Source organism: Haliotis rufescens, unplaced genomic scaffold (assembly GCF_023055435.1).
Source record: "Haliotis rufescens isolate VD_foot unplaced genomic scaffold, xgHalRufe1.0.p SCAF_1, whole genome shotgun sequence".
NCBI classification, from domain to species: Eukaryota; Metazoa; Mollusca; class Gastropoda; order Lepetellida; family Haliotidae; genus Haliotis; species Haliotis rufescens.
The window spans coordinates 30550259-30575311 of NW_025963779.1; the positions used below are offsets into that span (position 1 = coordinate 30550259).

The 25053-nt window shown below is 39.6% G+C and overlaps 63 non-coding genes across 63 annotated transcripts; all 63 read left to right on the forward strand.

Annotated features, from left to right (window-relative positions):
- Positions 1 to 233: 233 nt before the first annotated feature.
- Positions 234 to 306, forward strand: Trnar-ucg. The gene has a single exon. It is a non-coding gene; the product is annotated as a tRNA-Arg (tRNA).
- A 236-nt stretch (positions 307 to 542) lies between these two features.
- Trnar-ucg lies at positions 543 to 615 on the forward strand. Its single transcript has one exon. It is a non-coding gene; the product is annotated as a tRNA-Arg (tRNA).
- A 236-nt stretch (positions 616 to 851) lies between these two features.
- Trnar-ucg lies at positions 852 to 924 on the forward strand. The gene has a single exon. It is a non-coding gene; the product is annotated as a tRNA-Arg (tRNA).
- A 546-nt stretch (positions 925 to 1470) lies between these two features.
- Trnar-ucg lies at positions 1471 to 1543 on the forward strand. The gene has a single exon. It is a non-coding gene; the product is annotated as a tRNA-Arg (tRNA).
- Positions 1544 to 1779: 236 nt separating this feature from the next.
- Positions 1780 to 1852, forward strand: Trnar-ucg. Its single transcript has one exon. It is a non-coding gene; the product is annotated as a tRNA-Arg (tRNA).
- A 236-nt stretch (positions 1853 to 2088) lies between these two features.
- Trnar-ucg lies at positions 2089 to 2161 on the forward strand. Its single transcript has one exon. It is a non-coding gene; the product is annotated as a tRNA-Arg (tRNA).
- Positions 2162 to 2397: 236 nt separating this feature from the next.
- Trnar-ucg lies at positions 2398 to 2470 on the forward strand. Its single transcript has one exon. It is a non-coding gene; the product is annotated as a tRNA-Arg (tRNA).
- A 236-nt stretch (positions 2471 to 2706) lies between these two features.
- On the forward strand, positions 2707 to 2779 carry Trnar-ucg. Its single transcript has one exon. It is a non-coding gene; the product is annotated as a tRNA-Arg (tRNA).
- Positions 2780 to 3325: 546 nt separating this feature from the next.
- On the forward strand, positions 3326 to 3398 carry Trnar-ucg. The gene has a single exon. It is a non-coding gene; the product is annotated as a tRNA-Arg (tRNA).
- Positions 3399 to 3944: 546 nt separating this feature from the next.
- On the forward strand, positions 3945 to 4017 carry Trnar-ucg. Its single transcript has one exon. It is a non-coding gene; the product is annotated as a tRNA-Arg (tRNA).
- A 546-nt stretch (positions 4018 to 4563) lies between these two features.
- Trnar-ucg lies at positions 4564 to 4636 on the forward strand. Its single transcript has one exon. It is a non-coding gene; the product is annotated as a tRNA-Arg (tRNA).
- Positions 4637 to 4872: 236 nt separating this feature from the next.
- Positions 4873 to 4945, forward strand: Trnar-ucg. Its single transcript has one exon. It is a non-coding gene; the product is annotated as a tRNA-Arg (tRNA).
- A 547-nt stretch (positions 4946 to 5492) lies between these two features.
- Positions 5493 to 5565, forward strand: Trnar-ucg. Its single transcript has one exon. It is a non-coding gene; the product is annotated as a tRNA-Arg (tRNA).
- A 412-nt stretch (positions 5566 to 5977) lies between these two features.
- Trnar-ucg lies at positions 5978 to 6050 on the forward strand. Its single transcript has one exon. It is a non-coding gene; the product is annotated as a tRNA-Arg (tRNA).
- Positions 6051 to 6286: 236 nt separating this feature from the next.
- Trnar-ucg lies at positions 6287 to 6359 on the forward strand. Its single transcript has one exon. It is a non-coding gene; the product is annotated as a tRNA-Arg (tRNA).
- A 237-nt stretch (positions 6360 to 6596) lies between these two features.
- Positions 6597 to 6669, forward strand: Trnar-ucg. The gene has a single exon. It is a non-coding gene; the product is annotated as a tRNA-Arg (tRNA).
- Positions 6670 to 6905: 236 nt separating this feature from the next.
- On the forward strand, positions 6906 to 6978 carry Trnar-ucg. The gene has a single exon. It is a non-coding gene; the product is annotated as a tRNA-Arg (tRNA).
- A 547-nt stretch (positions 6979 to 7525) lies between these two features.
- On the forward strand, positions 7526 to 7598 carry Trnar-ucg. Its single transcript has one exon. It is a non-coding gene; the product is annotated as a tRNA-Arg (tRNA).
- Positions 7599 to 8010: 412 nt separating this feature from the next.
- Trnar-ucg lies at positions 8011 to 8083 on the forward strand. Its single transcript has one exon. It is a non-coding gene; the product is annotated as a tRNA-Arg (tRNA).
- A 412-nt stretch (positions 8084 to 8495) lies between these two features.
- Trnar-ucg lies at positions 8496 to 8568 on the forward strand. The gene has a single exon. It is a non-coding gene; the product is annotated as a tRNA-Arg (tRNA).
- A 236-nt stretch (positions 8569 to 8804) lies between these two features.
- Positions 8805 to 8877, forward strand: Trnar-ucg. Its single transcript has one exon. It is a non-coding gene; the product is annotated as a tRNA-Arg (tRNA).
- A 237-nt stretch (positions 8878 to 9114) lies between these two features.
- Trnar-ucg lies at positions 9115 to 9187 on the forward strand. The gene has a single exon. It is a non-coding gene; the product is annotated as a tRNA-Arg (tRNA).
- Positions 9188 to 9423: 236 nt separating this feature from the next.
- On the forward strand, positions 9424 to 9496 carry Trnar-ucg. Its single transcript has one exon. It is a non-coding gene; the product is annotated as a tRNA-Arg (tRNA).
- A 237-nt stretch (positions 9497 to 9733) lies between these two features.
- Trnar-ucg lies at positions 9734 to 9806 on the forward strand. Its single transcript has one exon. It is a non-coding gene; the product is annotated as a tRNA-Arg (tRNA).
- A 236-nt stretch (positions 9807 to 10042) lies between these two features.
- Positions 10043 to 10115, forward strand: Trnar-ucg. Its single transcript has one exon. It is a non-coding gene; the product is annotated as a tRNA-Arg (tRNA).
- Positions 10116 to 10351: 236 nt separating this feature from the next.
- On the forward strand, positions 10352 to 10424 carry Trnar-ucg. The gene has a single exon. It is a non-coding gene; the product is annotated as a tRNA-Arg (tRNA).
- Positions 10425 to 11146: 722 nt separating this feature from the next.
- Positions 11147 to 11219, forward strand: Trnar-ucg. The gene has a single exon. It is a non-coding gene; the product is annotated as a tRNA-Arg (tRNA).
- Positions 11220 to 11631: 412 nt separating this feature from the next.
- Trnar-ucg lies at positions 11632 to 11704 on the forward strand. The gene has a single exon. It is a non-coding gene; the product is annotated as a tRNA-Arg (tRNA).
- A 413-nt stretch (positions 11705 to 12117) lies between these two features.
- Trnar-ucg lies at positions 12118 to 12190 on the forward strand. The gene has a single exon. It is a non-coding gene; the product is annotated as a tRNA-Arg (tRNA).
- Positions 12191 to 12426: 236 nt separating this feature from the next.
- On the forward strand, positions 12427 to 12499 carry Trnar-ucg. Its single transcript has one exon. It is a non-coding gene; the product is annotated as a tRNA-Arg (tRNA).
- A 237-nt stretch (positions 12500 to 12736) lies between these two features.
- Trnar-ucg lies at positions 12737 to 12809 on the forward strand. Its single transcript has one exon. It is a non-coding gene; the product is annotated as a tRNA-Arg (tRNA).
- Positions 12810 to 13045: 236 nt separating this feature from the next.
- On the forward strand, positions 13046 to 13118 carry Trnar-ucg. Its single transcript has one exon. It is a non-coding gene; the product is annotated as a tRNA-Arg (tRNA).
- Positions 13119 to 13355: 237 nt separating this feature from the next.
- On the forward strand, positions 13356 to 13428 carry Trnar-ucg. Its single transcript has one exon. It is a non-coding gene; the product is annotated as a tRNA-Arg (tRNA).
- Positions 13429 to 13664: 236 nt separating this feature from the next.
- Positions 13665 to 13737, forward strand: Trnar-ucg. Its single transcript has one exon. It is a non-coding gene; the product is annotated as a tRNA-Arg (tRNA).
- Positions 13738 to 13973: 236 nt separating this feature from the next.
- Positions 13974 to 14046, forward strand: Trnar-ucg. The gene has a single exon. It is a non-coding gene; the product is annotated as a tRNA-Arg (tRNA).
- Positions 14047 to 15076: 1030 nt separating this feature from the next.
- Trnar-ucg lies at positions 15077 to 15149 on the forward strand. The gene has a single exon. It is a non-coding gene; the product is annotated as a tRNA-Arg (tRNA).
- Positions 15150 to 15386: 237 nt separating this feature from the next.
- Trnar-ucg lies at positions 15387 to 15459 on the forward strand. Its single transcript has one exon. It is a non-coding gene; the product is annotated as a tRNA-Arg (tRNA).
- A 236-nt stretch (positions 15460 to 15695) lies between these two features.
- Trnar-ucg lies at positions 15696 to 15768 on the forward strand. The gene has a single exon. It is a non-coding gene; the product is annotated as a tRNA-Arg (tRNA).
- A 237-nt stretch (positions 15769 to 16005) lies between these two features.
- Trnar-ucg lies at positions 16006 to 16078 on the forward strand. The gene has a single exon. It is a non-coding gene; the product is annotated as a tRNA-Arg (tRNA).
- Positions 16079 to 16314: 236 nt separating this feature from the next.
- Trnar-ucg lies at positions 16315 to 16387 on the forward strand. The gene has a single exon. It is a non-coding gene; the product is annotated as a tRNA-Arg (tRNA).
- A 546-nt stretch (positions 16388 to 16933) lies between these two features.
- Positions 16934 to 17006, forward strand: Trnar-ucg. Its single transcript has one exon. It is a non-coding gene; the product is annotated as a tRNA-Arg (tRNA).
- A 237-nt stretch (positions 17007 to 17243) lies between these two features.
- Positions 17244 to 17316, forward strand: Trnar-ucg. The gene has a single exon. It is a non-coding gene; the product is annotated as a tRNA-Arg (tRNA).
- Positions 17317 to 17552: 236 nt separating this feature from the next.
- Trnar-ucg lies at positions 17553 to 17625 on the forward strand. The gene has a single exon. It is a non-coding gene; the product is annotated as a tRNA-Arg (tRNA).
- Positions 17626 to 17861: 236 nt separating this feature from the next.
- On the forward strand, positions 17862 to 17934 carry Trnar-ucg. Its single transcript has one exon. It is a non-coding gene; the product is annotated as a tRNA-Arg (tRNA).
- Positions 17935 to 18170: 236 nt separating this feature from the next.
- On the forward strand, positions 18171 to 18243 carry Trnar-ucg. Its single transcript has one exon. It is a non-coding gene; the product is annotated as a tRNA-Arg (tRNA).
- A 237-nt stretch (positions 18244 to 18480) lies between these two features.
- Trnar-ucg lies at positions 18481 to 18553 on the forward strand. The gene has a single exon. It is a non-coding gene; the product is annotated as a tRNA-Arg (tRNA).
- Positions 18554 to 18789: 236 nt separating this feature from the next.
- Positions 18790 to 18862, forward strand: Trnar-ucg. Its single transcript has one exon. It is a non-coding gene; the product is annotated as a tRNA-Arg (tRNA).
- A 236-nt stretch (positions 18863 to 19098) lies between these two features.
- Positions 19099 to 19171, forward strand: Trnar-ucg. Its single transcript has one exon. It is a non-coding gene; the product is annotated as a tRNA-Arg (tRNA).
- A 547-nt stretch (positions 19172 to 19718) lies between these two features.
- On the forward strand, positions 19719 to 19791 carry Trnar-ucg. The gene has a single exon. It is a non-coding gene; the product is annotated as a tRNA-Arg (tRNA).
- A 546-nt stretch (positions 19792 to 20337) lies between these two features.
- On the forward strand, positions 20338 to 20410 carry Trnar-ucg. Its single transcript has one exon. It is a non-coding gene; the product is annotated as a tRNA-Arg (tRNA).
- Positions 20411 to 20647: 237 nt separating this feature from the next.
- Trnar-ucg lies at positions 20648 to 20720 on the forward strand. The gene has a single exon. It is a non-coding gene; the product is annotated as a tRNA-Arg (tRNA).
- A 236-nt stretch (positions 20721 to 20956) lies between these two features.
- Trnar-ucg lies at positions 20957 to 21029 on the forward strand. Its single transcript has one exon. It is a non-coding gene; the product is annotated as a tRNA-Arg (tRNA).
- Positions 21030 to 21265: 236 nt separating this feature from the next.
- On the forward strand, positions 21266 to 21338 carry Trnar-ucg. The gene has a single exon. It is a non-coding gene; the product is annotated as a tRNA-Arg (tRNA).
- Positions 21339 to 21575: 237 nt separating this feature from the next.
- Trnar-ucg lies at positions 21576 to 21648 on the forward strand. The gene has a single exon. It is a non-coding gene; the product is annotated as a tRNA-Arg (tRNA).
- A 236-nt stretch (positions 21649 to 21884) lies between these two features.
- Trnar-ucg lies at positions 21885 to 21957 on the forward strand. Its single transcript has one exon. It is a non-coding gene; the product is annotated as a tRNA-Arg (tRNA).
- A 236-nt stretch (positions 21958 to 22193) lies between these two features.
- Positions 22194 to 22266, forward strand: Trnar-ucg. Its single transcript has one exon. It is a non-coding gene; the product is annotated as a tRNA-Arg (tRNA).
- A 547-nt stretch (positions 22267 to 22813) lies between these two features.
- On the forward strand, positions 22814 to 22886 carry Trnar-ucg. Its single transcript has one exon. It is a non-coding gene; the product is annotated as a tRNA-Arg (tRNA).
- Positions 22887 to 23122: 236 nt separating this feature from the next.
- On the forward strand, positions 23123 to 23195 carry Trnar-ucg. The gene has a single exon. It is a non-coding gene; the product is annotated as a tRNA-Arg (tRNA).
- Positions 23196 to 23432: 237 nt separating this feature from the next.
- Trnar-ucg lies at positions 23433 to 23505 on the forward strand. Its single transcript has one exon. It is a non-coding gene; the product is annotated as a tRNA-Arg (tRNA).
- Positions 23506 to 23741: 236 nt separating this feature from the next.
- On the forward strand, positions 23742 to 23814 carry Trnar-ucg. The gene has a single exon. It is a non-coding gene; the product is annotated as a tRNA-Arg (tRNA).
- A 546-nt stretch (positions 23815 to 24360) lies between these two features.
- Trnar-ucg lies at positions 24361 to 24433 on the forward strand. The gene has a single exon. It is a non-coding gene; the product is annotated as a tRNA-Arg (tRNA).
- A 237-nt stretch (positions 24434 to 24670) lies between these two features.
- Positions 24671 to 24743, forward strand: Trnar-ucg. Its single transcript has one exon. It is a non-coding gene; the product is annotated as a tRNA-Arg (tRNA).
- A 236-nt stretch (positions 24744 to 24979) lies between these two features.
- Positions 24980 to 25052, forward strand: Trnar-ucg. Its single transcript has one exon. It is a non-coding gene; the product is annotated as a tRNA-Arg (tRNA).
- The last annotated feature ends 1 nt before the right edge of the window (position 25053 follows it).

Below are 25053 nucleotides of genomic sequence, written 5' to 3' on the forward strand. Positions count from 1 at the left end.
TTGTACTCTTTTTATACAAGTGTGAAAGGTGTCCTTTTTGAGGACAGCATAACTGGAGTGTCTTAATTGGTGAAATTGTCCTGAGCAACATTGTCTGGAAAACATCTTTTAAATGTAAGCAGGTCGTTTATATAATAATATAGACATTATATGTTGGTGCTCCTAAACGTTGTTTAAAAGCAAAACATTGTATTGACGTGTAGAAAAACGTGTCCTAGTTGGGAGTCATCGTCGGCCTCGTGGCCTAATGGATAAGGCGTCTGACTTCGAATCAGAAGATTGCGAGTTCGAGTCTCGTCGGGGTCGTATTTGTACTCTTTTTATGCAAGTGTGAAAAGTGTCCTTTTTGAGGACAGCATAACTGGAGTGTCTTAATTGGCGAAATTGCCCTGTGCAACATTGTCTGGAAAACATCTTTTAAATGTAAGCAGGTCGTTTATATAATAATATAGACATTATATGTTGGTGCTCCTAAACGTTGTTTAAAAGCAAAACATTGTATTGACGTGTAGAAAAACGTGTCCTAGTTGGGATTCATCGTCGGCCTCGTGGCCTAATGGATAAGGCGTCTGACTTCGAATCAGAAGATTGCGAGTTCGAGTCTCGTCGGGGTCGTATTTGTACTCTTTTTATACAAGTGTGAAAGGTGTCCTTTTTGAGGACAGCATAACTGGAGTGTCTTAATTGGTGAAATTGTCCTGAGCAACATTGTCTGGAAAACATCTTTTAAATGTAAGCAGGTCGTTTATATAATAATATAGACAATATATGTTGGTGCTCCTAAACGTTGTTTAAAAGCAAAACATTGTATTGACGTGTAGAAAAACGTTCCCTAGTTGGGATTCATCGTCGGCCCCGTGGCCTAATGGATAAGGCGTCTGACTTCGAATCAGAAGATTGCGAGTTCGAGTCTCGTCGGGGTCGTATTTGTACTCTTTTTATACAAGTGTGAAAGGTGTCCTTTTTTGAGGACAGCATAACTGGAGTGTCTTAATTGGTGAAATTGTCCTGTGCAAGATTGTCTGGAAAACATCTTTTAAATGTAAGCAGGTCGTTTATATAATAATATAGACATTATATGTTGGTGCTCCTAAACGTTGTTTAAAAGCAAAACATTGTATTGACGTGTAGAAAAACGTGTCCTGGTTGGGATTCATCGTCGGCCTGGTGGCCTAATGGATAAGGCGTCTGACTTCGAATCAGAAGATTGCGAGTTCGAGTCTCGTCGGGGTCGTATTTGTACTCATTTTATGCAAGTGTGAAAAGTGTCCTTTTTGAGGACAGCATAACTGGAGTGTCTTAATTGGCGAAATTGCCCTGTGCAACATTGTCTGGAAAACATCTTTTAAATGTAAGCAGGTCGTTTATATAATAATATAGACATTATATGTTGGTGCTCCTAAACGTTGTTTAAAAGCAAAACATTGTATTGACGTGTAGAAAAACGTGTCCTAGTTGGGTTTCATCGTCGGCCTCGTGGCCTAATGGATAAGGCGTCTGACTTCGAATCAGAAGATTGCGAGTTCGAGTCTCGTCGGGGTCGTATTTGTACTCTTTTTATGCAAGTGTGAAAAGTGTCCTTTTTGAGGACAGCATAACTGGAGTGTCTTAATTGGTGAAATTGTCCTGTGCAACATTGTCTGGAAAACATCTTTTAAATGTAAGCAGGTCGTTTATATAATAATATAGACATTATATGTTGGTGCTCCTAAACGTTGTTTAAAAGCAAAACATTGTATTGACGTGTAGAAAAACGTGTCCTAGTTGGGATTCATCGTCGGCCTCGTGGCCTAATGGATAAGGCGTCTGACTTCGAATCAGAAGATTGCGAGTTCGAGTCTCGTCGGGGTCGTATATGTACTCTTTTTATGCAAGTGTGAAAAGTGTCCTTTTTGAGGACAGCATAAGTGGAGTGTCTTAATTGGTGAAATTGTCCTGAGCAAGATTGTCTGGAAAACATCTTTTAAATGTAAGCAGGTCGTTTATATAATAATATAGACATTATATGTTGGTGCTCCTAAACGTTGTTTAAAAGCAAAACATTGTATTGACGTGTAGAAAAACGTGTCCTAGTTGGGAGTCATCGTCGGCCTCGTGGCCTAATGGATAAGGCGTCTGACTTCGAATCAGAAGATTGCGAGTTCGAGTCTCGTCGGGGTCGTATTTGTACTCTTTTTATGCAAGTGTGAAAAGTGTCCTTTTTGAGGACAGCATAACTGGAGTGTCTTAATTGGCGAAATTGCCCTGTGCAACATTGTCTGGAAAACATCTTTTAAATGTAAGCAGGTCGTTTATATAATAATATAGACATTATATGTTGGTGCTCCTAAACGTTGTTTAAAAGCAAAACATTGTATTGACGTGTAGAAAAACGTGTCCTAGTTGGGATTCATCGTCGGCCTCGTGGCCTAATGGATAAGGCGTCTGACTTCGAATCAGAAGATTGCGAGTTCGAGTCTCGTCGGGGTCGTATTTGTACTCTTTTTATACAAGTGTGAAAGGTGTCCTTTTTGAGGACAGCATAACTGGAGTGTCTTAATTGGTGAAATTGTCCTGAGCAACATTGTCTGGAAAACATCTTTTAAATGTAAGCAGGTCGTTTATATAATAATATAGACAATATATGTTGGTGCTCCTAAACGTTGTTTAAAAGCAAAACATTGTATTGACGTGTAGAAAAACGTTCCCTAGTTGGGATTCATCGTCGGCCCCGTGGCCTAATGGATAAGGCGTCTGACTTCGAATCAGAAGATTGCGAGTTCGAGTCTCGTCGGGGTCGTATTTGTACTCTTTTTATACAAGTGTGAAAGGTGTCCTTTTTTGAGGACAGCATAACTGGAGTGTCTTAATTGGTGAAATTGTCCTGTGCAAGATTGTCTGGAAAACATATTTTAAATGTAAGCAGGTCGTTTATATAATAAAATAGACATTATATGTTGGTGCTCCTAAACGTTGTTTAAAAGCAAAACATTGTATTGACGTGTAGAAAAACGTGTCCTGGTTGGGATTCATCGTCGGCCTGGTGGCCTAATGGATAAGGCGTCTGACTTCGAATCAGAAGATTGCGAGTTCGAGTCTCGTCGGGGTCGTATTTGTACTCTTTTTATGCAAGTGTGAAAAGTGTCCTTTTTGAGGACAGCATAACTGGAGTGTCTTAATTGGCGAAATTGCCCTGTGCAACATTGTCTGGAAAACATCTTTTAAATGTAAGCAGGTCGTTTATATAATAATATAGACATTATATGTTGGTGCTCCTAAACGTTGTTTAAAAGCAAAACATTGTATTGACGTGTAGAAAAACGTGTCCTAGTTGGTATTCATCGTCGGCCTCGTGGCCTAATGGATAAGGCGTCTGACTTCGAATCAGAAGATTGCGAGTTCGAGTCTCGTCGGGGTCGTATTTGTACTCTTTTTATGCAAGTGTGAAAAGTGTCCTTTTTGAGGACAGCATAACTGGAGTGTCTTAATTGGTGAAATTGTCCTGAGCAACATTGTCTGGAAAACATCTTTTAAATGTAAGCAGGTCGTTTATATAATAATATAGACATTATATGTTGGTGCTCCTCAACGTTGTTTAAAAGCAAAACATTGTATTGACGTGTAGAAAAACGTGTCCTAGTTGGGATTCATCGTCGGCCTCGTGGCCTAATGGATAAGGCGTCTGACTTCGAATCAGAAGATTGCGAGTTCGAGTCTCGTCGCGGTCGTATATGTACTCTTTTTATGCAAGTGTGAAAGGTGTCCTTTTTTGAGGACAGCATAACTGGAGTGTCTTAATTGGTGAAATTGTCCTGAGCAAGATTGTCTGGAAAACATATTTTAAATGTAAGCAGGTCGTTTATATAATAATATAGACATTATATGTTGGTGCTCCTAAACGTTGTTTAAAAGCAAAACATTGTATTGACGTGTAGAAAAACGTGTCCTAGTTGGTATTCATCGTCGGCCTCGTGGCCTAATGGATAAGGCGTCTGACTTCGAATCAGAAGATTGCGAGTTCGAGTCTCGTCGGGGTCGTATTTGTACTCTTTTTATGCAAGTGTGAAAAGTGTCCTTTTTGAGGACAGCATAACTGGAGTGTCTTAATTGGTGAAACTGCCCTTAGCAACATTGTCTGGAAAACATCTTTTACATGTAAGCAGGTCGTTTATATAATAATATAGACATTATATGTTGGTGCTCCTCAACGTTGTTTAAAAGCAAAACATTGTATTGACGTGTAGAAAAACGTGTCCTAGTTGGAATTCATCGTCGGCCTCGTGGCCTAATGGATAAGGCGTCTGACTTCGAATCAGAAGATTGCGAGTTCGAGTCTCGTCGCGGTCGTATATGTACTCTTTTTATGCAAGTGTGAAAGGTGTCCTTTTTTGAGGACAGCATAACTGGAGTGTCTTAATTGGTGAAATTGTCCTGTGCAAGATTGTCTGGAAAACATATTTTAAATGTAAGCAGGTCGTTTATATAATAATATAGACATTATATGTTGGTGCTCCTAAACGTTGTTTAAAAGCAAAACATTGTATTGACGTGTAGAAAAACGTGTCCTAGTTGGTATTCATCGTCGGCCTCGTGGCCTAATGGATAAGGCGTCTGACTTCGAATCAGAAGATTGCGAGTTCGAGTCTCGTCGGGGTCGTATTTGTACTCTTTTTATGCAAGTGTGAAAAGTGTCCTTTTTGAGGACAGCATAACTGGAGTGTCTTAATTGGTGAAACTGCCCTGTGCAACATTGTCTGGAAAACATCTTTTAAATGTAAGCAGGTCGTTTATATAATAATAAAGACATTACATGTTGGTGCTCCTAAACGTTGTTTAAAAGCAAAACATTGTATTTACGTGTAGAAAAACGTGTCCTAGTTGGGATTTATCGTCGGCCTCGTGGCCTAATGGATAAGGCGTCTGACTTCGAATCAGAAGATTGCGAGTTCGAGTCTCGTCGGGGTCGTATTTGTACTCTATTTATGCAAGTGTGAAAAGTGTCCTTTTTTGAGGACAGCATAACTGGAGTGTCTTAATTGGTGAAATTGTCCTGAGCAAGATTGTCTGGAAAACATCTTTTAAATGTAAGCAGGTCGTTTATATAATAATATAGACATTATATGTTGGTGCTCCTAAACGTTGTTTAAAAGCAAAACATTGTTTTGACGTGAAGAAAAACGTGTCCTAGTTGGGATTCATCGTCGGCCTCGTAGCCTAATGGATAAGGCGTCTGACTTCGAATCAGAAGATTGCGAGTTCGAGTCTCGTCGGGGTCGTATTTGTACTCTTTTTATACAAGTGTGAAAGGTGTCCTTTTTTGAGGACAGCATAACTGGAGTGTCTTAATTGGTGAAATTGTCCTGAGCAAGATTGTCTGGAAAACATCTTTTAAATGTAAGCAGGTCGTTTATATAATAATATAGACATTATATGTTGGTACTCCTAAACGTTGTTTAAAAGCAAAACATTGTATTGACGTGTAGAAAAACGTGTCCTAGTTGGTATTCATCGTCGGCCTCGTGGCCTAATGGATAAGGCGTCTGACTTCGAATCAGAAGATTGCGAGTTCGAGTCTCGTCGGGGTCGTATATGTACTCTTTTTATGCAAGTGTGAAAAGTGTCCCTTTTGAGGACAGCATAACTGGAGTGTCTTAATTGGTGAAATTGTCCTGCGCAACATTGTCTGGAAAACATCTTTTAAATGTAAGCAGGTCGTTTATATAATAATAAAGACATTATATGTTGGTGCTCCTAAACGTTGTTTAAAAGCAAAACATTGTATTGACGTGTAGAAAAACGTGTCCTAGTTGGGAGTCATCGTCGGCCTCGTGGCCTAATGGATAAGGCGTCTGACATTGTCTGGAAAACATCTTTTAAATGTAAGCAGGTCGTTTATATAATAATATAGACATTATATGTTGGTGCTCCTAAACGTTGTTTAAAAGCAAAACATTGTATTGACGTGTAGAAAAACGTGTCCTAGTTGGGATTCATCGTCGGCCTCGTGGCCTAATGGATAAGGCGTCTGACTTCGAATCAGAAGATTGCGAGTTCGAGTCTCGTCGGGGTCGTATTTGTACTCTTTTTATGCAAGTGTGAAAAGTGTCCTTTTTGAGGACAGCATAACTGGAGTGTCTTAATTGGTGAAATTGTCCTGAGCAACATTGTCTGGAAAACATCTTTTAAATGTAAGCAGGTCGTTTATATAATAATATAGACATTATATGTTGGTGCTCCTAAACGTTGTTTAAAAGCAAAACATTGTATTGACGTGTAGAAAAACGTGTCCTAGTTGGGATTCATCGTCGGCCTCGTGGCCTAATGGATAAGGCGTCTGACTTCGAATCAGAAGATTGCGAGTTCGAGTCTCGTCGGGGTCGTATTTGTACTCTTTTTATACAAGTGTGAAAGGTGTCCTTTTTTGAGGATAGCATAACTGGAGTGTCTTAATTGGTGAAATTGTCCTGAGCAAGATTGTCTGGAAAACAACTTTTAAATGTAAGCAGGTCGTTTATATAATAATATAGACATTATATGTTGGTGCTCCTAAACGTTGTTTAAAAGCAAAACATTGTATTGACGTGTAGAAAAACGTGTCCTAGTTGGTATTCATCGTCGGCCTCGTGGCCTAATGGATAAGGCGTCTGACTTCGAATCAGAAGATTGCGAGTTCGAGTCTCGTCGGGGTCGTATTTGTACTCTTTTTATGCAAGTGTGAAAAGTGTCCTTTTTGAGGACAGCATAACTGGAGTGTCTTAATTGGTGAAACTGCCCTGTGCAACATTGTCTGGAAAACATCTTTTAAATGTAAGCAGGTCGTTTATATAATAATAAAGACATTACATGTTGGTGCTCCTAAACGTTGTTTAAAAGCAAAACATTGTATTTACGTGTAGAAAAACGTGTCCTAGTTGGGATTTATCGTCGGCCTCGTGGCCTAATGGATAAGGCGTCTGACTTCGAATCAGAAGATTGCGAGTTCGAGTCTCGTCGGGGTCGTATTTGTACTCTATTTATGCAAGTGTGAAAAGTGTCCTTTTTTGAGGACAGCATAACTGGAGTGTCTTAATTGGTGAAATTGTCCTGAGCAAGATTGTCTGGAAAACATCTTTTAAATGTAAGCAGGTCGTTTATATAATAATATAGACATTATATGTTGGTGCTCCTAAACGTTGTTTAAAAGCAAAACATTGTTTTGACGTGAAGAAAAACGTGTCCTAGTTGGGATTCATCGTCGGCCTCGTAGCCTAATGGATAAGGCGTCTGACTTCGAATCAGAAGATTGCGAGTTCGAGTCTCGTCGGGGTCGTATTTGTACTCTTTTTATACAAGTGTGAAAGGTGTCCTTTTTTGAGGACAGCATAACTGGAGTGTCTTAATTGGTGAAATTGTCCTGAGCAAGATTGTCTGGAAAACATCTTTTAAATGTAAGCAGGTCGTTTATATAATAATATAGACATTATATGTTGGTACTCCTAAACGTTGTTTAAAAGCAAAACATTGTATTGACGTGTAGAAAAACGTGTCCTAGTTGGTATTCATCGTCGGCCTCGTGGCCTAATGGATAAGGCGTCTGACTTCGAATCAGAAGATTGCGAGTTCGAGTCTCGTCGGGGTCGTATATGTACTCTTTTTATGCAAGTGTGAAAAGTGTCCCTTTTGAGGACAGCATAACTGGAGTGTCTTAATTGGTGAAATTGTCCTGCGCAACATTGTCTGGAAAACATCTTTTAAATGTAAGCAGGTCGTTTATATAATAATAAAGACATTATATGTTGGTGCTCCTAAACGTTGTTTAAAAGCAAAACATTGTATTGACGTGTAGAAAAACGTGTCCTAGTTGGGAGTCATCGTCGGCCTCGTGGCCTAATGGATAAGGCGTCTGACATTGTCTGGAAAACATCTTTTAAATGTAAGCAGGTCGTTTATATAATAATATAGACATTATATGTTGGTGCTCCTAAACGTTGTTTAAAAGCAAAACATTGTATTGACGTGTAGAAAAACGTGTCCTAGTTGGGATTCATCGTCGGCCTCGTGGCCTAATGGATAAGGCGTCTGACTTCGAATCAGAAGATTGCGAGTTCGAGTCTCGTCGGGGTCGTATTTGTACTCTTTTTATGCAAGTGTGAAAAGTGTCCTTTTTGAGGACAGCATAACTGGAGTGTCTTAATTGGTGAAATTGTCCTGAGCAACATTGTCTGGAAAACATCTTTTAAATGTAAGCAGGTCGTTTATATAATAATATAGACATTATATGTTGGTGCTCCTAAACGTTGTTTAAAAGCAAAACATTGTATTGACGTGTAGAAAAACGTGTCCTAGTTGGGATTCACCGTCGGCCTCGTGGCCTAATGGATAAGGCGTCTGACATTGTCTGGAAAACATCTTTTAAATGTAAGCAGGTCGTTTATATAATAATATAGACATTAAATGTTGGTGCTCCTAAACGTTGTTTAAAAGCAAAACATTGTATTGACGTGTAGAAAAACGTGTCCTAGTTGGGATTCATCGTCGGCCTCGTGGCCTAATGGATAAGGCGTCTGACTTCGAATCAGAAGATTGCGAGTTCGAGTCTCGTCGGGGTCGTATTTGTACTCTTTTTATGCAAGTGTGAAAAGTGTCCTTTTTGAGGACAGCATAACTGGAGTGTCTTAATTGGTGAAATTGTCCTGAGCAACATTGTCTGGAAAACATCTTTTAAATGTAAGCAGGTCGTTTATATAATAATATAGACATTATATGTTGGTGCTCCTAAACGTTGTTTAAAAGCAAAACATTGTATTGACGTGTAGAAAAACGTGTCCTAGTTGGGATTCATCGTCGGCCTCGTGGCCTAATGGATAAGGCGTCTGACTTCGAATCAGAAGATTGCGAGTTCGAGTCTCGTCGGGGTCGTATTTGTACTCTTTTTATACAAGTGTGAAAGGTGTCCTTTTTTGAGGATAGCATAACTGGAGTGTCTTAATTGGTGAAATTGTCCTGAGCAAGATTGTCTGGAAAACAACTTTTAAATGTAAGCAGGTCGTTTATATAATAATATAGACATTATATGTTGGTGCTCCTAAACGTTGTTTAAAAGCAAAACATTGTATTGACGTGTAGAAAAACGTGTCCTAGTTGGGAGTCATCGTCGGCCTCGTGGCCTAATGGATAAGGCGTCTGACTTCGAATCAGAAGATTGCGAGTTCGAGTCTCGTCGGGGTCGTATTTGTACTCTTTTTATGCAAGTGTGAAAAGTGTCCTCTTTTAGGACAGCATAACTGGAGTGTCTTAATTGGCGAAATTGCCCTGTGCAACATTGTCTGGAAAACATCTTTTAAATGTAAGCAGGTCGTTTATATAATAATATAGACATTATATGTTGGTGCTCCTAAACGTTGTTTAAAAGCAAAACATTGTATTGACGTGTAGAAAAACGTGTCCTGGTTGGGATTCATCGTCGGCCTCGTGGCCTAATGGATAAGGCGTCTGACTTCGAATCAGAAGATTGCGAGTTCGAGTCTCGTCGGGGTCGTATTTGTACTCTATTTATGCAAGTGTGAAAAGTGTCCTTTTTTGAGGACAGCATAACTGGAGTGTCTTAATTGGTGAAATTGTCCTGAGCAAGATTGTCTGGAAAACATCTTTTAAATGTAAGCAGGTCGTTTATATAATAATATAGACATTATATGTTGGTGCTCCTAAACGTTGTTTAAAAGCAAAACATTGTTTTGACGTGTAGAAAAACGTGTCCTAGTTGGTATTCATCGTCGGCCTCGTGGCCTAATGGATAAGGCGTCTGACTTCGAATCAGAAGATTGCGAGTTCGAGTCTCGTCGGGGTCGTATTTGTACTCTTTTTATGCAAGTGTGAAAAGTGTCCTTTTTGAGGACAGCATAACTGGAGTGTCTTAATTGGTGAAATTGTCCTGAGCAACATTGTCTGGAAAACATCTTTTAAATGTAAGCAGGTCGTTTATATAATAATAAAGACATTATATGTTGGTGCTCCTAAACGTTGTTTAAAAGCAAAACATTGTATTGACGTGTAGAAAAACGTGTCCTAGTTGGGATTCATCGTCGGCCTCGTGGCCTAATGGATAAGGCGTCTGACTTCGAATCAGAAGATTGCGAGTTCGAGTCTCGTCGGGGTCGTATTTGTACTCTTTTTATGCAAGTGTGAAAAGTGTCCTCTTTTAGGACAGCATAACTGGAGTGTCTTAATTGGCGAAATTGCCCTGTGCAAGATTGTCTGGAAAACATCTTTTAAATGTAAGCAGGTCGTTTATATAATAATATAGACATTATATGTTGGTGCTCCTAAACGTTGTTTAAAAGCAAAACATTGTATTGACGTGTAGAAAAACGTGTCCTAGTTGGGATTCATCGTCGGCCTCGTGGCCTAATGGATAAGGCGTCTGACTTCGAATCAGAAGATTGCGAGTTCGAGTCTCGTCGGGGTCGTATATGTACTCTTTTTATGCAAGTGTGAAAAGTGTCCTTTTTGAGGACAGCATAACTGGAGTGTCTTAATTGGTGAAATTGTCCTGAGCAACCTTGTCTGGAAAACATCTTTTAAATGTAAGCAGGTCGTTTATATAATAATATAGACATTATATGTTGGTGCTCCTAAACGTTGTTTAAAAGCAAAACATTGTATTGACGTGTAGAAAAACGTGTCCTAGTTGGGATTCACCGTCGGCCTCGTGGCCTAATGGATAAGGCGTCTGACATTGTCTGGAAAACATCTTTTAAATGTAAGCAGGTCGTTTATATAATAATATAGACATTAAATGTTGGTGCTCCTAAACGTTGTTTAAAAGCAAAACATTGTATTGACGTGTAGAAAAACGTGTCCTAGTTGGGATTCATCGTCGGCCTCGTGGCCTAATGGATAAGGCGCCTGACTTCGAATCAGAAGATTGCGAGTTCGAGTCTCGTCGGGGTCGTATTTGTACTCTTTTTATACAAGTGTGAAAGGTGTCCTTTTTTGAGGACAGCATAACTGGAGTGTCTTAATTGGTGAAATTGTCCTGAGCAAGATTGTCTGGAAAACATCTTTTAAATGTAAGCAGGTCGTTTATATAATAATATAGACATTATATGTTGGTACTCCTAAACGTTGTTTAAAAGCAAAACATTGTATTGACGTGTAGAAAAACGTGTCCTAGTTGGTATTCATCGTCGGCCTCGTGGCCTAATGGATAAGGCGTCTGACTTCGAATCAGAAGATTGCGAGTTCGAGTCTCGTCGGGGTCGTATATGTACTCTTTTTATGCAAGTGTGAAAAGTGTCCCTTTTGAGGACAGCATAACTGGAGTGTCTTAATTGGTGAAATTGTCCTGCGCAACATTGTCTGGAAAACATCTTTTAAATGTAAGCAGGTCGTTTATATAATAATAAAGACATTATATGTTGGTGCTCCTAAACGTTGTTTAAAAGCAAAACATTGTATTGACGTGTAGAAAAACGTGTCCTAGTTGGGAGTCATCGTCGGCCTCGTGGCCTAATGGATAAGGCGTCTGACATTGTCTGGAAAACATCTTTTAAATGTAAGCAGGTCGTTTATATAATAATATAGACATTATATGTTGGTGCTCCTAAACGTTGTTTAAAAGCAAAACATTGTATTGACGTGTAGAAAAACGTGTCCTAGTTGGGAGTCATCGTCGGCCTCGTGGCCTAATGGATAAGGCGTCTGACTTCGAATCAGAAGATTGCGAGTTCGAGTCTCGTCGGGGTCGTATTTGTACTCTTTTTATGCAAGTGTGAAAAGTGTCCTTTTTGAGGACAGCATAACTGGAGTGTCTTAATTGGTGAAATTGTCCTGAGCAACATTGTCTGGAAAACATCTTTTAAATGTAAGCAGGTCGTTTATATAATAATATAGACATTATATGTTGGTGCTCCTAAACGTTGTTTAAAAGCAAAACATTGTATTGACGTGTAGAAAAACGTGTCCTAGTTGGGATTCACCGTCGGCCTCGTGGCCTAATGGATAAGGCGTCTGACATTGTCTGGAAAACATCTTTTAAATGTAAGCAGGTCGTTTATATAATAATATAGACATTAAATGTTGGTGCTCCAACAACGTTGTTTAAAAGCAAAACATTGTATTGACGTGTAGAAAAACGTGTCCTAGTTGGGATTCATCGTCGGCCTCGTGGCCTAATGGATAAGGCGTCTGACTTCGAATCAGAAGATTGCGAGTTCGAGTCTCGTCGGGGTCGTATTTGTACTCTTTTTATGCAAGTGTGAAAAGTGTCCTTTTTGAGGACAGCATAAGTGGAGTGTCTTAATTGGTGAAATTGTCCTGAGCAACATTGTCTGGAAAACATCTTTTAAATGTAAGCAGGTCGTTTATATAATAATATAGACATTATATGTTGGTGCTCCTAAACGTTGTTTAAAAGCAAAACATTGTATTGACGTGTAGAAAAACGTGTCCTAGTTGGGATTCATCGTCGGCCTCGTGGCCTAATGGATAAGGCGTCTGACTTCGAATCAGAAGATTGCGAGTTCGAGTCTCGTCGGGGTCGTATTTGTACTCTTTTTATACAAGTGTGAAAGGTGTACTTTTTTGAGGATAGCATAACTGGAGTGTCTTAATTGGTGAAATTGTCCTGAGCAAGATTGTCTGGAAAACAACTTTTAAATGTAAGCAGGTCGTTTATATAATAATATAGACATTATATGTTGGTGCTCCTAAACGTTGTTTAAAAGCAAAACATTGTATTGACGTGTAGAAAAACGTGTCCTAGTTGGGAGTCATCGTCGGCCTCGTGGCCTAATGGATAAGGCGTCTGACTTCGAATCAGAAGATTGCGAGTTCGAGTCTCGTCGGGGTCGTATTTGTACTCTTTTTATGCAAGTGTGAAAAGTGTCCTCTTTTAGGACAGCATAACTGGAGTGTCTTAATTGGCGAAATTGCCCTGTGCAACATTGTCTGGAAAACATCTTTTAAATGTAAGCAGGTCGTTTATATAATAATATAGACATTATATGTTGGTGCTCCTAAACGTTGTTTAAAAGCAAAACATTGTATTGACGTGTAGAAAAACGTGTCCTGGTTGGGATTCATCGTCGGCCTCGTGGCCTAATGGATAAGGCGTCTGACTTCGAATCAGAAGATTGCGAGTTCGAGTCTCGTCGGGGTCGTATTTGTACTCTATTTATGCAAGTGTGAAAAGTGTCCTTTTTTGAGGACAGCATAACTGGAGTGTCTTAATTGGTGAAATTGTCCTGAGCAAGATTGTCTGGAAAACATCTTTTAAATGTAAGCAGGTCGTTTATATAATAATATAGACATTATATGTTGGTGCTCCTAAACGTTGTTTAAAAGCAAAACATTGTTTTGACGTGTAGAAAAACGTGTCCTAGTTGGTATTCATCGTCGGCCTCGTGGCCTAATGGATAAGGCGTCTGACTTCGAATCAGAAGATTGCGAGTTCGAGTCTCGTCGGGGTCGTATTTGTACTCTTTTTATGCAAGTGTGAAAAGTGTCCTTTTTGAGGACAGCATAACTGGAGTGTCTTAATTGGTGAAATTGTCCTGAGCAACATTGTCTGGAAAACATCTTTTAAATGTAAGCAGGTCGTTTATATAATAATAAAGACATTATATGTTGGTGCTCCTAAACGTTGTTTAAAAGCAAAACATTGTATTGACGTGTAGAAAAACGTGTCCTAGTTGGGATTCATCGTCGGCCTCGTGGCCTAATGGATAAGGCGTCTGACTTCGAATCAGAAGATTGCGAGTTCGAGTCTCGTCGGGGTCGTATTTGTACTCTTTTTATGCAAGTGTGAAAAGTGTCCTCTTTTAGGACAGCATAACTGGAGTGTCTTAATTGGCGAAATTGCCCTGTGCAAGATTGTCTGGAAAACATCTTTTAAATGTAAGCAGGTCGTTTATATAATAATATAGACATTATATGTTGGTGCTCCTAAACGTTGTTTAAAAGCAAAACATTGTATTGACGTGTAGAAAAACGTGTCCTAGTTGGGATTCATCGTCGGCCTCGTGGCCTAATGGATAAGGCGTCTGACTTCGAATCAGAAGATTGCGAGTTCGAGTCTCGTCGGGGTCGTATTTGTACTCTTTTTATGCAAGTGTGAAAAGTGTCCTTTTTGAGGACAGCATAACTGGAGTGTCTTAATTGGTGAAATTGTCCTGAGCAACCTTGTCTGGAAAACATCTTTTAAATGTAAGCAGGTCGTTTATATAATAATATAGACATTATATGTTGGTGCTCCTAAACGTTGTTTAAAAGCAAAACATTGTATTGACGTGTAGAAAAACGTGTCCTAGTTGGGATTCACCGTCGGCCTCGTGGCCTAATGGATAAGGCGTCTGACATTGTCTGGAAAACATCTTTTAAATGTAAGCAGGTCGTTTATATAATAATATAGACATTAAATGTTGGTGCTCCTAAACGTTGTTTAAAAGCAAAACATTGTATTGACGTGTAGAAAAACGTGTCCTAGTTGGGATTCATCGTCGGCCTCGTGGCCTAATGGATAAGGCGCCTGACTTCGAATCAGAAGATTGCGAGTTCGAGTCTCGTCGGGGTCGTATTTGTACTCTTTTTATACAAGTGTGAAAGGTGTCCTTTTTTGAGGATAGCATAACTGGAGTGTCTTAATTGGTGAAATTGTCCTGAGCAAGATTGTCTGGAAAACAACTTTTAAATGTAAGCAGGTCGTTTATATAATAATATAGACAATATATGTTGGTGCTCCTAAACGTTGTTTAAAAGCAAAACATTGTATTGACGTGTAGAAAAACGTGTCCTAGTTGGGAGTCATCGTCGGCCTCGTGGCGTAATGGATAAGGCGTCTGACTTCGAATCAGAAGATTGCGAGTTCGAGTCTCGTCGGGGTCGTATTTGTACTCTTTTATGCAAGTGTGAAAAGTGTCCTCTTTTAGGACAGCATAACTGGAGTGTCTTAATTGGCGAAATTGCCCTGTGCAAGATTGTCTGGAAAACATCTTTTAAATGTAAGCAGGTCGTTTATATAATAATATAGACATTATATGTTGGTGCTCCTAAACGTTGTTTAAAAGCAAAACATTGTATTGACGTGTAGAAAAACGTGTCCTGGTTGGGATTCATCGTCGGCCTCGTGGCCTAATGGATAAGGCGTCTGACTTCGAATCAGAAGATTGCGAGTTCGAGTCTCGTCGGGGTCGTATTTGTACTCTATTGATGCAAGTGTGAAAAGTGTCCTTTTTTGAGGACAGCATAACTGGAGTGTCTTAATTGGTGAAATTGTCCTGAGCAAGATTGTCTGGAAAACATCTTTTAAATGTAAGCAGGTCGTTTATATAATAATATAGACATTATATGTTGGTGCTCCTAAACGTTGTTTAAAAGCAAAACATTGTATTGACGTGTAGAAAAACGTGTCCTAGTTGGGATTCATCGTCGGCCTCGTGGCCTAATGGATAAGGCGTCTGACTTCGAATCAGAAGATTGCGAGTTCGAGTCTCGTCGGGGTCGTATTTGTACTCTTTTTATGCAAGTGTGAAGGGTGTCCTTTTTGAGGAGAGCATAACTGGAGTGTCTTAATTGGTGAAATTGTCCTGAGCAACATTGTCTGGAAAACATCTTTTAAATGTAAGCAGGTCGTTTATATAATAATATAGACATTATATGTTGGTGCTCCTAAACGTTGTTTAAAAGCAAAACATTGTATTGACGTGTAGAAAAACGTGTCCTAGTTGGGATTCATCGTCGGCCTCGTGGCCTAATGGATAAGGCGTCTGACTTCGAATCAGAAGATTGCGAGTTCGAGTCTCGTCGGGGTCGTATTTGTACTCTTTTTATACAAGTGTGAAAGGTGTCCTTTTTTGAGGACAGCATAACTGGAGTGTCTTAATTGGTGAAATTGTCCTGAGCAAGATTGTCTGGAAAACATCTTTTAAATGTAAGCAGGTCGTTTATATAATAATATAGACATTATATGTTGGTGCGCCTAAACGTTGTTTAAAAGCAAAACATTGTATTGACGTGTAGAAAAACGTGTCCTAGTTGGGATTCATCGTCGGCCTCGTGGCCTAATGGATAAGGCGTCTGACTTCGAATCAGAAGATTGCGAGTTCGAGTCTCGTCGGGGTCGTATTTGTACTCTTTTTATGCAAGTGTGAAAAGTGTCCTTTTTGAGGACAGCATAACTGGAGTGTCTTAATTGGTGAAATTGTCCTGAGCAACATTGTCTGGAAAACATCTTTTAAATGTAAGCAGGTCGTTTATATAATACTATAGACATTATATGTTTGTGCTCCTAAACGTTGTTTAAAAGCAAAACATTGTATTGACGTGTAGAAAAACGTGTCCTAGTTGGGATTCATCGTCGGCCTCGTGGCCTAATGGATAAGGCGTCTGACTTCGAATCAGAAGATTGCGAGTTCGAGTCTCGTCGGGGTCGTATTTGTACTCTTTTTATGCAAGTGTGAAAAGTGTCCTTTTTGAGGACAGCATAACTGGAGTGTCTTAATTGGTGAAATTGTCCTGAGCAACATTGTCTGGAAAACATCTTTTAAATGTAAGCAGGTCGTTTATATAATAATATAGACATTATATGTTGGTGCTCCTAAACGTTGTTTAAAAGCAAAACATTGTATTGACGTGTAGAAAAACGTGTCCTAGTTAGGATTCATCGTCGGCCTCGTAGCCTAATGGATAAGGCGTCTGACTTCGAATCAGAAGATTGCGAGTTCGAGTCTCGTCGGGGTCGTATTTGTACTCTTTTTATACAAGTGTGAAAAGTGTCCTTTTTGGAGGACAGCATAACTGGAGTGTCTTAATTGGTGAAATTGTCCTGAGCAAGATTGTCTGGAAAACATCTTTTAAATGTAAGCAGGTCGTTTATATAATAATAAAGACATTATATGTTGGTGCTCCTAAACGTTGTTTAAAAGCAAAACATTGTTTTGACGTGTAGAAAAACGTGTCTTGGTTGGGATTCATCGTCGGCCTCGTGGCCTAATGGATAAGGCGTCTGACTTCGAATCAGAAGATTGCGAGTTCGAGTCTCGTCGGGGTCGTATTTGTACTCTTTTTATACAAGTGTGAAAGGTGTCCTTTTTTGAGGACAGCATAACTGGAGTGTCTTAATTGGTGAAATTGTCCTGTGCAAGATTGTCTGGAAAACATCTTTTAAATGTAAGCAGGTCGTTTATATAATAATATAGACATTATATGTTTGTGCTCCTAAACGTTGTTTAAAAGCAAAACATTGTATTGACGTGTAGAAAAACGTGTCCTAGTTGGGATTCATCGTCGGCCTCGTGGCCTAATGGATAAGGCGTCTGACTTCGAATCAGAAGATTGCGAGTTCGAGTCTCGTCGGGGTCGCATTTGTACTCTTTTTATGCAAGTGTGAAAAGTGTCCTTTTTGAGGACAGCATAACTGGAGTGTCTTAATTGGTGAAATTGTCCTGAGCAACATTGTCTGGAAAACATCTTTTAAATGTAAGCAGGCCGTTTATGTAATACTATAGACATTTTATGTTGGTGCTCCTAAACGTTGTTTAAAAGCAAAACATTGTATTGACGTGTAGAAAAACGTGTCCTAGTTGGGATTCATCGTCGGCCTCGTGGCCTAATGGATAAGGCGTCTGACTTCGAATCAGAAGATTGCGAGTTCGAGTCTCGTCGGGGTCGTATTTGTACTCTTTTTATGCAAGTGTGAAAAGTGTCCTTTTTGAGGACAGCATAACTGGAGTGTCTTAATTGGTGAAATTGTCCAGAGCAACATTGTCTGGAAAACATCTTTTAAATGTAAGCAGGTCGTTTATATAATAATAAAGACATTATATGTTGGTGCTCCTAAACGTTGTTTAAAAGCAAAACATTGTATTGACGTGTAGAAAAACGTGTCCTAGTTGGGATTCATCGTCGGCCTCGTGGCCTAATGGATAAGGCGTCTGACTTCGAATCAGAAGATTGCGAGTTCGAGTCTCGTCGGGGTCGTATTTGTACTCTTTTTATGCAAGTGTGAAAAGTGTCCTTTTTGAGGACAGCATAACTGGAGTGTCTTAATTGGTGAAATTGTCCTGAGCAACATTGTCTGGAAAACATCTTTTAAATGTAAGCAGGTCGTTTATATAATAATAAAGACATTATATGTTGGTGCTCCTAAACGTTGTTTAAAAGCAAAACATTGTATTGACGTGTAGAAAAACGTGTCCTAGTTGGGATTCATCGTCGGCCTCGTGGCCTAATGGATAAGGCGTCTGACTTCGAATCAGAAGATTGCGAGTTCGAGTCTCGTCGGGGTCGTATTTGTACTCTTTTTATACAAGTGTGAAAGGTGTCCTTTTTTGAGGACAGCATAACTGGAGTGTCTTAATTGGTGAAATTGTCCTGTGCAAGATTGTCTGGAAAACATCTTTTAAATGTAAGCAGGTCGTTTATATAATAATATAGACATTATATGTTGGTGCTCCTAAACGTTGTTTAAAAGCAAAACATTGTATTGACGTGTAGAAAAACGTGTCCTAGTTGGGAGTCATCGTCGGCCTCGTGGCCTAATGGATAAGGCGTCTGACTTCGAATCAGAAGATTGCGAGTTCGAGTCTCGTCGGGGTCGTATTTGTACTCTGTTTATGCAAGTGTGAAAAGTGTCCTTTTTGAGGACAGCATAACTGGAGTGTCTTAATTGGTGAAATTGTCCTGAGCAACCTTGTCTGGAAAACATCTTTTAAATGTAAGCAGGTCGTTTATATAATAATATAGACAATATATGTTGGTGCTCCTAAACGTTGTTTAAAAGCAAAACATTGTATTGACGTGTAGAAAAACGTGTCCTAGTTGGGATTCATCGTCGGCCTCGTGGCCTAATGGATAAGGCGTCTGACTTCGAATCAGAAGATTGCGAGTTCGAGTCTCGTCGGGGTCGTATTTGTACTCTTTTTATGCAAGTGTGAAAGGTGTCCTTTTTGAGGACAGCATAACTGGAGTGTCTTAATTGGTGAAATTGTCCTGAGCAACCTTGTCTGGAAAACATCTTTTAAATGTAAGCAGGTCGTTTATATAATAATATAGACATTATATGTTGGTGCTCCTAAACGTTGTTTAAAAGCAAAACATTGTATTGACGTGTAGAAAAACGTGTCCTAGTTGGGATTCATCGTCGGCCTCGTGGCCTAATGGATAAGGCGTCTGACTTCGAATCAGAAGATTGCGAGTTCGAGTCTCGTCGGGGTCGTATTTGTACTCTTTTTATGCAAGTGTTTGACAGTGTCCTTTTTGAGGACAGCATAACTGGAGTGTCTTAATTGGTGAAATTGTCCTGAGCAAGATTGTCTGGAAAACATCTTTTAAATGTAAGCAGGTCGTTTATATAATAATATAGACATTATATGTTGGTGCTCCTAAACGTTGTTTAAAAGCAAAACATTGTATTGACGTGTAGAAAAACGTGTCCTAGTTGGGATTCATCGTCGGCCTCGTGGCCTAATGGATAAGGCGTCTGACTTCGAATCAGAAGATTGCGAGATCGAGTCTCGTCGGGGTCGTATTTGTACTCTTTTTATACAAGTGTGAAAGGTGTCCTTTTTTGAGGACAGCATAACTGGAGTGTCTTAATTGGTGAAATTGTCCTGAGCAAGATTGTCTGGAAAACATCTTTTAAATGTAAGCAGGTCGTTTATATAATAATATAGACATTATATGTTGGTGCTCCTAAACGTTGTTTAAAAGCAAAACATTGTATTGACGTGTAGAAAAACGTGTCCTAGTTGGGATTCATCGTCGGCCTCGTGGCCTAATGGATAAGGCGTCTGACTTCGAATCAGAAGATTGCGAGTTCGAGTCTCGTCGGGGTCGTATTTGTACTCTTTTTATGCAAGTGTGAAAAGTGTCCTTTTTGAGGACAGCATAACTGGAGTGTCTTAATTGGTGAAATTGTCCTGAGCAACATTGTCTGGAAAACATCTTTTAAATGTAAGCAGGTCGTTTATATAATAATATAGACATTATATGTTGGTGCTCCTAAACGTTGTTTAAAAGCAAAACATTGTATTGACGTGTAGAAAAACGTGTCCTAGTTAGGATTCATCGTCGGCCTCGTAGCCTAATGGATAAGGCGTCTGACTTCGAATCAGAAGATTGCGAGTTCGAGTCTCGTCGGGGTCGTATTTGTACTCTTTTTATACAAGTGTGAAAAGTGTCCTTTTTGGAGGACAGCATAACTGGAGTGTCTTAATTGGTGAAATTGTCCTGAGCAAGATTGTCTGGAAAACATCTTTTAAATGTAAGCAGGTCGTTTATATAATAATAAAGACATTATATGTTGGTGCTCCTAAACGTTGTTTAAAAGCAAAACATTGTTTTGACGTGTAGAAAAACGTGTCTTGGTTGGGATTCATCGTCGGCCTCGTGGCCTAATGGATAAGGCGTCTGACTTCGAATCAGAAGATTGCGAGTTCGAGTCTCGTCGGGGTCGTATTTGTACTCTTTTTATACAAGTGTGAAAGGTGTCCTTTTTTGAGGACAGCATAACTGGAGTGTCTTAATTGGTGAAATTGTCCTGTGCAAGATTGTCTGGAAAACATCTTTTAAATGTAAGCAGGTCGTTTATATAATAATATAGACATTATATGTTTGTGCTCCTAAACGTTGTTTAAAAGCAAAACATTGTATTGACGTGTAGAAAAACGTGTCCTAGTTGGGATTCATCGTCGGCCTCGTGGCCTAATGGATAAGGCGTCTGACTTCGAATCAGAAGATTGCGAGTTCGAGTCTCGTCGGGGTCGCATTTGTACTCTTTTTATGCAAGTGTGAAAAGTGTCCTTTTTGAGGACAGCATAACTGGAGTGTCTTAATTGGTGAAATTGTCCTGAGCAACATTGTCTGGAAAACATCTTTTAAATGTAAGCAGGCCGTTTATATAATACTATAGACATTTTATGTTGGTGCTCCTAAACGTTGTTTAAAAGCAAAACATTGTATTGACGTGTAGAAAAACGTGTCCTAGTTGGGATTCATCGTCGGCCTCGTGGCCTAATGGATAAGGCGTCTGACTTCGAATCAGAAGATTGCGAGTTCGAGTCTCGTCGGGGTCGTATTTGTACTCTTTTTATGCAAGTGTGAAAAGTGTCCTTTTTGAGGACAGCATAACTGGAGTGTCTTAATTGGTGAAATTGTCCTGAGCAACATTGTCTGGAAAACATCTTTTAAATGTAAGCAGGTCGTTTATATAATAATAAAGACATTATATGTTGGTGCTCCTAAACGTTGTTTAAAAGCAAAACATTGTATTGACGTGTAGAAAAACGTGTCCTAGTTGGGATTCATCGTCGGCCTCGTGGCCTAATGGATAAGGCGTCTGACTTCGAATCAGAAGATTGCGAGTTCGAGTCTCGTCGGGGTCGTATTTGTACTCTTTTTATACAAGTGTGAAAGGTGTCCTTTTTTGAGGACAGCATAACTGGAGTGTCTTAATTGGTGAAATTGTCCTGTGCAAGATTGTCTGGAAAACATCTTTTAAATGTAAGCAGGTCGTTTATATAATAATATAGACATTATATGTTGGTGCTCCTAAACGTTGTTTAAAAGCAAAACATTGTATTGACGTGTAGAAAAACGTGTCCTAGTTGGGAGTCATCGTCGGCCTCGTGGCCTAATGGATAAGGCGTCTGACTTCGAATCAGAAGATTGCGAGTTCGAGTCTCGTCGGGGTCGTATTTGTACTCTGTTTATGCAAGTGTGAAAAGTGTCCTTTTTGAGGACAGCATAACTGGAGTGTCTTAATTGGTGAAATTGTCCTGAGCAACCTTGTCTGGAAAACATCTTTTAAATGTAAGCAGGTCGTTTATATAATAATATAGACAATATATGTTGGTGCTCCTAAACGTTGTTTAAAAGCAAAACATTGTATTGACGTGTAGAAAAACGTGTCCTAGTTGGGATTCATCGTCGGCCTCGTGGCCTAATGGATAAGGCGTCTGACTTCGAATCAGAAGATTGCGAGTTCGAGTCTCGTCGGGGTCGTATTTGTACTCTTTTTATGCAAGTGTGAAAGGTGTCCTTTTTGAGGACAGCATAACTGGAGTGTCTTAATTGGTGAAATTGTCCTGAGCAACCTTGTCTGGAAAACATCTTTTAAATGTAAGCAGGTCGTTTATATAATAATATAGACATTATATGTTGGTGCTCCTAAACGTTGTTTAAAAGCAAAACATTGTATTGACGTGTAGAAAAACGTGTCCTAGTTGGGATTCATCGTCGGCCTCGTGGCCTAATGGATAAGGCGTCTGACTTCGAATCAGAAGATTGCGAGTTCGAGTCTCGTCGGGGTCGTATTTGTACTCTTTTTATGCAAGTGTTTGACAGTGTCCTTTTTGAGGACAGCATAACTGGAGTGTCTTAATTGGTGAAATTGTCCTGAGCAAGATTGTCTGGAAAACATCTTTTAAATGTAAGCAGGTCGTTTATATAATAATATAGACATTATATGTTGGTGCTCCTAAACGTTGTTTAAAAGCAAAACATTGTATTGACGTGTAGAAAAACGTGTCCTAGTTGGGATTCATCGTCGGCCTCGTGGCCTAATGGATAAGGCGTCTGACTTCGAATCAGAAGATTGCGAGATCGAGTCTCGTCGGGGTCGTATTTGTACTCTTTTTATACAAGTGTGAAAGGTGTCCTTTTTTGAGGACAGCATAACTGGAGTGTCTTAATTGGTGAAATTGTCCTGAGCAAGATTGTCTGGAAAACATCTTTTAAATGTAAGCAGGTCGTTTATATAATAATATAGACATTATATGTTGGTGCTCCTAAACGTTGTTTAAAAGCAAAACATTGTATTGACGTGTAGAAAAACGTGTCCTAGTTGGGATTCATCGTCGGCCTCGTGGCCTAATGGATAAGGCGTCTGACTTCGAATCAGAAGATTGCGAGTTCGAGTCTCGTCGGGGTCGTATTTGTACTCTTTTTATGCAAGTGTGAAAAGTGTCCTTTTTGAGGACAGCATAACTGGAGTGTCTTAATTGGTGAAATTGTCCTGAGCAACATTGTCTGGAAAACATCTTTTAAATGTAAGCAGGTCGTTTATATAATACTATAGACATTATATGTTTGTGCTCCTAAACGTTGTTTAAAAGCAAAACATTGTATTGACGTGTAGAAAAACGTGTCCTAGTTGGGATTCATCGTCGGCCTCGTGGCCTAATGGATAAGGCGTCTGACTTCGAATCAGAAGATTGCGAGTTCGAGTCTCGTCGGGGTCGTATTTGTACTCTTTTTATACAAGTGTGAAAGGTGTCCTTTTTTGAGGACAGCATAACTGGAGTGTCTTAATTGGTGAAATTGTCCTGTGCAAGATTGTCTGGAAAACATCTTTTAAATGTAAGCAGGTCGTTTATATAATAATATAGACATTATATGTTGGTGCTCCTAAACGTTGTTTAAAAGCAAAACATTGTATTGACGTGTAGAAAAACGTGTCCTAGTTGGGAGTCATCGTCGGCCTCGTGGCCTAATGGATAAGGCGTCTGACTTCGAATCAGAAGATTGCGAGTTCGAGTCTCGTCGGGGTCGTATTTGTACTCTGTTTATGCAAGTGTGAAAAGTGTCCTTTTTGAGGACAGCATAACTGGAGTGTCTTAATTGGTGAAATTGTCCTGAGCAACCTTGTCTGGAAAACATCTTTTAAATGTAAGCAGGTCGTTTATATAATAATATAGACAATATATGTTGGTGCTCCTAAACGTTGTTTAAAAGCAAAACATTGTATTGACGTGTAGAAAAACGTGTCCTAGTTGGGATTCATCGTCGGCCTCGTGGCCTAATGGATAAGGCGTCTGACTTCGAATCAGAAGATTGCGAGTTCGAGTCTCGTCGGGGTCGTATTTGTACTCTTTTTATACAAGTGTGAAAGGTGTCCTTTTTTGAGGACAGCATAACTGGAGTGTCTTAATTGGTGAAATTGTCCTGTGCAAGATTGTCTGGAAAACATCTTTTAAATGTAAGCAGGTCGTTTATATAATAATATAGACATTATATGTTGGTGCTCCTAAACGTTGTTTAAAAGCAAAACATTGTATTGACGTGTAGAAAAACGTGTCCTAGTTGGGAGTCATCGTCGGCCTCTCGGCCTAATGGATAAGGCGTCTGACTTCGAATCAGAAGATTGCGAGTTCGAGTCTCGTCGGGGTCGTATTTGTACTCTTTTTATGCAAGTGTGAAAGGTGTCCTTTTTGAGGACAGCATAACTGGAGTGTCTTAATTGGTGAAATTGTCCTGAGCAACCTTGTCTGGAAAACATCTTTTAAATGTAAGCAGGTCGTTTATATAATAATATAGACATTATATGTTGGTGCTCCTAAACGTTGTTTAAAAGCAAAACATTGTATTGACGTGTAGAAAAACGTGTCCTAGTTGGGATTCATCGTCGGCCTCGTGGCCTAATGGATAAGGCGTCTGACTTCGAATCAGAAGATTGCGAGTTCGAGTCTCGTCGGGGTCGTATTTGTACTCTTTTTATGCAAGTGTTTGACAGTGTCCTTTTTGAGGACAGCATAACTGGAGTGTCTTAATTGGTGAAATTGTCCTGAGCAAGATTGTCTGGAAAACATCTTTTAAATGTAAGCAGGTCGTTTATATAATAATATAGACATTATATGTTGGTGCTCCTAAACGTTGTTTAAAAGCAAAACATTGTATTGACGTGTAGAAAAACGTGTCCTAGTTGGGATTCATCGTCGGCCTCGTGGCCTAATGGATAAGGCGTCTGACTTCGAATCAGAAGATTGCGAGTTCGAGTCTCGTCGGGGTCGTATTTGTACTCTTTTTATGCAAGTGTGAAAAGTGTCCTTTTTGAGGACAGCATAACTGGAGTGTCTTAATTGGTGAAATTGTCCTGAGCAACATTGTCTGGAAAACATCTTTTAAATGTAAGCAGGTCGTTTATATAATACTATAGACATTATATGTTTGTGCTCCTAAACGTTGTTTAAAAGCAAAACATTGTATTGACGTGTAGAAAAACGTGTCCTAGTTGGGATTCATCGTCGGCCTCGTGGCCTAATGGATAAGGCGTCTGACTTCGAATCAGAAGATTGCGAGTTCGAGTCTCGTCGGGGTCGT